Source organism: Ctenocephalides felis, unplaced genomic scaffold, assembly GCF_003426905.1.
Source record: "Ctenocephalides felis isolate EL2017-DRISC unplaced genomic scaffold, ASM342690v1 CF-g0.4_SCAFFOLD_03570, whole genome shotgun sequence".
In the NCBI taxonomy this organism is placed as follows: domain Eukaryota; kingdom Metazoa; phylum Arthropoda; class Insecta; order Siphonaptera; family Pulicidae; genus Ctenocephalides; species Ctenocephalides felis.
This window is the reverse complement of record NW_020539724.1, coordinates 14,340,451-14,348,655: the sequence shown is the minus strand read 5'-3', so window position 1 is coordinate 14,348,655 and position 8,205 is coordinate 14,340,451.

Here is an 8,205-nt window from a genome sequence, read left to right as displayed (position 1 = left end):
GTGGTAACCTAGGCACGTCGGAGAAGCACACGTGAATAAAGTTTGAGGTTATTATTTTATATATAATGATTATTCATCTTTAGGTGTTGTTCTATCTTATATTGCTTATATATAAAAGTAATATTAATTAAACACCCTTTGATGAGTCCTAGTCTACTTAGAATGAAAATTGAATATATAAATGTATATATTGATTTATACATCCTTAGATGTGCCCTAGCCTCAGTCGTTTGTATGGAAATTGCATTTGCAAATATATATAATATATTGTTTATTCACATTTAACACGTTCGCCGACAGTAACAGTAAAAAATTGATACTCACTTTATTTTTAAATTGGTTTTGACATAGTCAGATTATCATAATTTACTCTTCTATTTTATGCTATGTGCTTGTTCAAGCTAATTTATGACTACGAGAACAGATAAGATAATACAAATATCTAAAGACTCAGATAGTCTAACTCGACTGTTATAACAAGTACAAAAACTCATATAAAATTAAATTCAAAATTATTGACTGTAAGATTTGAATTTTATAGCATTCATGTCTTTCTGTGTCCTAATGAAAATGAATCGTAATCATTCATGTCTGCAAACGTGTTAAATGAATCTTGGTCTTTGTGGTTTGTATGGAATTGGAATATATAAATGTATATATTGATTTACACATCCTTAGATGTGACCTAGCCTCGGTCGTTTGTATGGAAATTGCATTTGTAAATCTATCTCTAAGTTTGCAATAGTTTCAGTATAGTAAAAAATTGATACACATTTTATTTTTAAATTGATTTTGACATAGTCAGATTATCATAATTTACTCTTCTATTTTACGCTATGTGCCTGCTCAAGCTAATTTATGACTATGAGAACAGATAAGATAATACAAATGCCTAAAGAATCAGATAGTTGAACTTGACTGTTATAACAAGTTCAAAAACGTCAGGTTATATAAAATTATATTTAAAATAATTGACTATAATATTTAAACTCTATAGCATTCATGTGTTTCTGCTTCATAATGAAAATGAATCATAAGCATTCATGTCTGCAAACATGGTAAATGAATCCTGGCCTTTATGGTTTGAACGGAATTGGAATATATATATGTATATATTGATTGATACATCTTTAGATGTGTTCTAGTCTTTCTATTTAGCTTGGAAATTAAATATATAAATGAATATATGGTTTGATACATCCTTAGATGTGTTCTAGTCATCTTAGTTTGTCTGGAAATTGGATATATGTGTTTTATTGATGTGTTATAATCTTCATAGTTTGCTTGGAAAATAAATATATAAATGTATATATGGATCGATACATCCTTAGATGTGTCCTGTCTAGTTGTCTTAGTTTGTCTGGAATTCGGATATATGTGTTATATTGATGTGTACATTGTTAGATGTGTTCTAGTCTTTCTAGTATGTTTGGAAATTAAATATATAAATGTATGTATGGATTGATACATCCTTAGATGTGTCCTAGTCGTCTTAGTTTGTCTGAAAATTGTATGTAGGTATATGTATATATATATATATATATATATATATATATACATTTATATATTTATACATTTATACATCATTAGATGAGTCAGTCTTTCGAGTTTGTATAAAAAGGAATATATGAAAGGATACATAGATTGAAACTGGCCTGGATTGAATTTGTATACTATATATTTATATTCAATAGTACAGTACTTAATTTACAATTTATTTAATTGAGGTCAAGAAACTGTTAGATTGAATATAAGACATAGTTTACAAATTCCTTTTAATATAGAACATCGTACTAAAGAACTTATATTGTTTTACAGAATTTAATTTTGGTATCAGATTTGAAGTATTCTTGTCTCACTTATTCAAAAATAAAATACAAATACTAATGTCTATTATAAACTTAAAATCAATTCTTGTTTAAATTTCAGGTTTCTAATATTCTTGAAAATTGTAAGAATTACGTGATGGATGTTATAATTCATGTGCTATCTGTTCGACTAGTGAATAAAATGAGGGATGTTTTGTGGCTAAATATCAAAAATTTTATTAATGGAAGCGATGGTACATTAAGACAAATATGATAGCAGAGAGTAAATGGAATTATATACAAAATGTGAGGTAAGTTCTATAATTTCATTAAGTAAAAGTATTTAAGTAGTAATAATTTACCTAGAATATATAAAAACAAATGGAAAATATAGAACACTCTAAAGTGATATAATAATTTTAAGCATTGGTTAAAAATGAAAGCATGCATAATGATTAGTTTCAGATAGTGAAAATGAGACGAGTATTTTAACTGATATTTAAGATTTTCTTCTTAATTTTTTTTTTTAAAAAGCTATCTACATTGATTAAAGGTAGTTGAAATTTTTCATAGTTGTAAGTATTGTTATTAACCTATATGACAATTCATATAATATTTTGGTACATTATGATATTACGGTAATGAATTAAATTGTAAATTACTATGTATGGTATATAATTCATTTTCAATAAAGATAATGTCACAAATATACTTTTTATTTTTAAATTAAATATAAAATTCAGTTCGATTTTACAGCAAAGTTGTAAGATTTAAACTCTCCGTTATAGAGAAGTTCTGATTAGAACTGCTTATCATTGGTAAAATTGTTCTAATATTGATCTTACATCCTGTCCATCTTAATAATGGGTAGTCCATCTAGTGGTCCTAGTGATCTTACGGTTTAGATATTTCTGTAAAGAAAACATATAAAGTATTACCATCGTTAGAAAGGTCTCAAGATTCTTAGTTTTTTTCCCATATATTGCAACTTCCAATTCCGAACGGTGTGGCCTGCAGGCGAGTTGCTACCAAAAAATTTCAGGAAAACTGGAAAATCTCGAGAAAATTATACGAACACACTTAACCATTTATATACCATTTTATTCGTGATTTTATTCTGCATCTTTCGTACGAACAAAGTTTTTTTTGTATCTTTTACGGTTTAGATAGTATAGAGCAATCTGTGTGGATGTTAACTTGTAAAAATGCAAAGTGCGGTTAGGTTGGAGCAACACTCCTCACGATTCGATATTTCTGTAAAGAAAACATATAAAGTATTATACATTGTTAGAAAGTTCTCAAAATTCTTAGTTTTTTTTTCTCATATATCGCAACTTTAAATTCCGCACAGTGTGGCCTACAGGCGAGTTGCTATCGGTAAATTCCAATTTTTTAATGGGCCACCCCATATATCTTACACGTTTTATTTTAAATCAACTATTTTTTACAGGCTATTTTATTAGTTAGTACCTTTGATAATAGTTTTTTTCTGAGTCTAGTTCTGAACTTTAAAAATCATAATAAACGTGTGTGTGTGTGAATATGAATTATATTTAAATTTTAAATGTGGGTGGTAAAATATAAAACTGTGTGTGTGAGCCATTATTTCCCGATAGTAAACTCGCAAAAAAATAGACCATCATTCTTGTGTCACCGCTCACGTTCCTTCGTAGACTGATGATGGCCTACTTTTTTACATTAGCCGAAAAGCAGATAAAGTACCTGTTCAAAAGCACACTAAATTATATGCTCTATTATGGCATGTATTCAAAAAGAGAGATTCAAACACATGTCTTATTAAATATAGATTGTGTTCATAAATTTTTGAAGTAAAACTTCTTTAGGCGCGACTAGGGTGTAAATCCGTACAAATGCAACGGAAGTCTGTTACGGCAAAACTGTACGTCATTCGCTTTCGATGAAATCATTTCAATACGGGTCGAATGTGATTAGTCGTCGTGTATGCTAATAGAGATTTGTCGTTGTATGCGTACCGGCATCAACGTTGTATGCGTTCCCATATCAACAAGGAAATCGGCATAGATAAATAAACATTGTAAAGTTACATTGTAGTACAAATCTTGATTTAATGAAAAATGCCTGAGTCAGAAGAATATTTTACTTGATTAGAAATTATTTCTATATTATTAGTAGTTTCTATAAATCTTTGAAGTTATTAAAATGGAAAATATTTTTTAGACAAGACAGATATTACAGCTGTTCAAAGAATGAGATTATATCGCCAGCGAAAATATAAAAAAAATACAAGCAGTCAATGAATGTATGTTAATTTTAATTACATGAAGTTTTTCAAACACAATTACATGATGAGTGAAGTTGCGAAAACAATATTTGTTTAGGCGTTGTTTAACATAATCCACTGTGTGAACAAATATTATAGAATTTATTAATCAGCAATTACTTCATTTCTCTAATGAAGGTTCATTTCTAAATGCTAATTACAATGACAAACCGATCATGTCATATTTGAAGCATGACTTTAATTACATTGTTGTTTTTAAATATTATACATATTTTTAATGCTATTATAAATTACAATTCATAATTTATCATTATATAAATGTGTATAATGGTTGAAACTAATAAATGTGTGCATCACGAGTGTTACCATATTACTAATAAACATTATTCAAAATTGTTATATGATTTTTACTTAAATGCCATCTTGTACAGTAGCAATTAGCAAATAAGTTTTACTTCAATCGCGTGTGAACCTTACGCGCACTCTTTATTAACTTTTAGAGCCCTAGTACAAGTTAGTTCCTTAGAATTTGTAATAAAGAGCCGCTCATTTAGATAATACGAGTATATCTATCAATGCATCAGACATGAGCTTGTTCAATCATGTATAATATTTAAAGCTATTTGTCGAAGATAATTAACACGTCAACAAGCAAATTTGTACAAAAATAAGCAATCTGCAATAGTTTCCAACATCATAAGGACCTAGAGCAACTCGCTATACTTATAAATTACTCGCAAATTAATATAATATTCAACTAAGGCATCTTTTCTGGAGGTAAAATGACACATATACCTAGTTGTTTTTATTTGAGTCGATTTTTCAATACCAAAAATGTATCAATTAATTTTACACAATAATTTCTTTTCAACAGCTAATACCATGGTATTTTTAACAAAGTTTTCGCCGTTTTATTTTTTCAAATTTTCAACAGAAATTTTAATACTACACATTTTATAACAGAATACTACTACACTTAATAGAAAGATTTAAAGTAAAACTAAAGCAATAATTCTAAAAAGTATTGGCGTAAGTTATTGTGTTTTGATTGTATAGCCCATAGATAAGGAAATAGACATTGTATTTATGAATATATTGTAAATTAAATTAATTTCTAATATTTCAGAAAATAACGTTTAATTAGTTAATTTGAATCGGATTTCCTTGTTTATCTTCATTATTGCAATTTAATCTATTTGCTTACAACAGTTTCCGCATAGTAAGATGAATGATAAGCATACATTTCGTTGGCATGTGTACCCTTAGTTTGTAACTTTTGCCATTACTCACGAATATGAGAATTCTGCTGTATCATTTGATAGTTTTGTCATAAATTTTCCGCAGAATCAAACAAATAAACATTTCAATAAGAAACTTTTCTGCTTTGAGAAAGTTGGCTTTCTCTGGCGGACAAAGGTAAAACTGATAACCGACTATTGCGCGGGATGAAATATTTTGCTTGCAAAGAGAATATTTCTCGAAAATTGAAGAAAGAAAGAATAAAAATAGTGAGATGCATGGCATCGTGCCTTAAGGCAAATTGCTGGAACTTCCCGTACCGTAATTAAAAATCTTGGTATGGAACCTAAAAAATTTACACAAAATGTGTACACATCAATAAAAACTCTATAAAATATCTGATAATTTGATGTACATATGTCCAATAAACATTTTTGACCGCCAAATGACATTTTTTAATTTATTTTTATTGAGAGTCCATAAACGCTTGACCTGCCTTTCCAAAAATTTAATCAATTCTTTATTTTGTCAAAACAAGTAAAATGCTTTTTGAATTATTAAAGTCGGACTCTCCGTTCTCCTAAAAACTAAGTTACCGGTTTTGGCACTTTTTGCACCGTATCTTCGGAACGGCTAGACCTGCCAAAAACTAATCATCACGTCTTCTTATCAATACGAATCGAATGTTTTTTGAATTATTCAAATCGGTTGATCGGTGTTCCTGAAATCGTCGACGAAAATTTGTATCCGCACACACACATACATCCATTTTTTATAAGGTATGCCAAAATGTTCAGAAACCTCTGAAACGTAAAGATATATAAAAATTTTCATTTCCGATTTTTTTGCGATTTCTATAACTTACCCTACGGGAAGTTAACTAGGCGTAAGTGGCAAGATAAGTAGGAAGAAATAGGCAGAAGTAAGAAATCGACATATTAATGCACTTTGAGTATAAATTACAAATTCAAATTTAGCATATCACACTTTATCTGAATTCATAGAAAAATTGCATTCTAACTAATTCAACTTCAAATACTTATCTTTAATATCGTTTTCATAACGAATACTAGTCTATTAAAATCAATTATGATAAATATATTACAAATGAAATAATGAAACACATTTTGTAAATTAATACAATTATCTTAAAAAAAAAATCATACATAAGTTTTAATGTTGTGTATGAATTGCCAAAAATCCATTTTCATATAATACTAGATGACCCGACAGACGTTGTCCTGTACTTATGTTTATAATTCAAAAGTTTCAATTTTTTTAAATAACTTATACTGATATTTACCAATTAGTTAAAAATTATTATGTTTTTTTACACTACAGTCTTTACCGAAATGTATATACATCCACCCATATGGATCTTAAATGTACAACTGCTTTAAATAAAATGAGTACTTGCTTTTTTGAAAAGCATTATAAAACATTTTTTTCTTATAATTAGTTCTTTTAACGATTATCGACGTTCTTTTAAAAAAAATGAAATTATACCACTAAGAGGGACGTCATCCTCCCGGGAAATGGCAAAGGTATCTAAATTATTTTTACTTTTGATCTTGAGAGTAAGATAAACCTAATTTCAACATTTCATACGAATTGGAGCACAGTAAAAAAATTCAGACCCAAAACGCTCCATTGGCTTGAGTAAATATTCCGTATCCGATGGCAAAAATATGAAAATACTAACGTTTGTATGTGAAAAAGAAAAGGGTTATTTTTAGGGTTTTCCCGGCAATTCTTAGATTTTTTCTTGCCGTAAGTACCATCCTTGGACTTCAACGAACATTTTAAAAAAATAATTGGCCAAATTGGTCCAGGCGTTACTAGCACATTTTGCAATTCATTTTTATATTATAGGTGTGATAAAACCCTCGACGGTTATAAAAGTTCTACAATAGTCATATTAATTCCTTATTAAGGTTTAATGAAAACCATTACAACCCTTCACAAAACATCCTTAATAATTTCCACGTATCTTTCTAGCTAATAAAACATGTTTAATTATTTTTTTTATATCGCCGAAATCTTCTCATCATGAAAGATTAGTGGGCATTATATTTCCCAACGAAATTCCGCTATATTTCTCCGTTGGGGGATGAAATGAAATTAGTGATAATATTTAATGGAGGAATTTGATGAAATGTAATCGTGTACATGCAAAGGTAATAAATACATTGCAGTAAATCCTGGCTCATATGCCAATGTTTGCCATCGGGGACTACGAGCAAACAACCGGCGATAGTTGGGGCTGTAATATAGCCTCATATTTAGGATAACGGACTGTTTTCTAAAACTGAGATTTGGAATGTCATGTATAACGAATCCTATAGACCTTTATCGACGTTTCTTCAAAATGCCTGAACTAATTTCAGAAATTTAAAAACCATTTGTATCTCGATGAGGATTTTCGTTTCTCAGTTTTGTGCGACGATCGGCCCAGCCGTTTCTTTGTAGTTTGGAAAAAAGAGTTAAACATTTCGTCCACATTTAAGCTCATACTACCGAACCGATTTAAAAAAAATCAAAAACTGTTCGAAAGATATTAGTTGGGGATGATACTGATTAATTTTAGGTAAAAATCTACCGAGTCGTTTTCTTGTAATTAACTGTTGAAAAAAAAAAGTAAGCCGATTTTTATGGAACTTTTTTTGGCGATATATATCATGGTCTTATAGAACTTACTGAAATATTACGGCCTTACGACAAGTAGTTTGAAAAAATCAATAGTTTTTTTAACGTTTGTTAAAAGTAAAATTAGACGATTTACTTGGTATAACGATAGTGTACTTGGTCTTAATGAACATACTAAACCATTAAAGTCCTACGAAAACTGGTTCAATTATAAAAATTATTGATTTGTGAAAATTTGCTTTTAGAAAA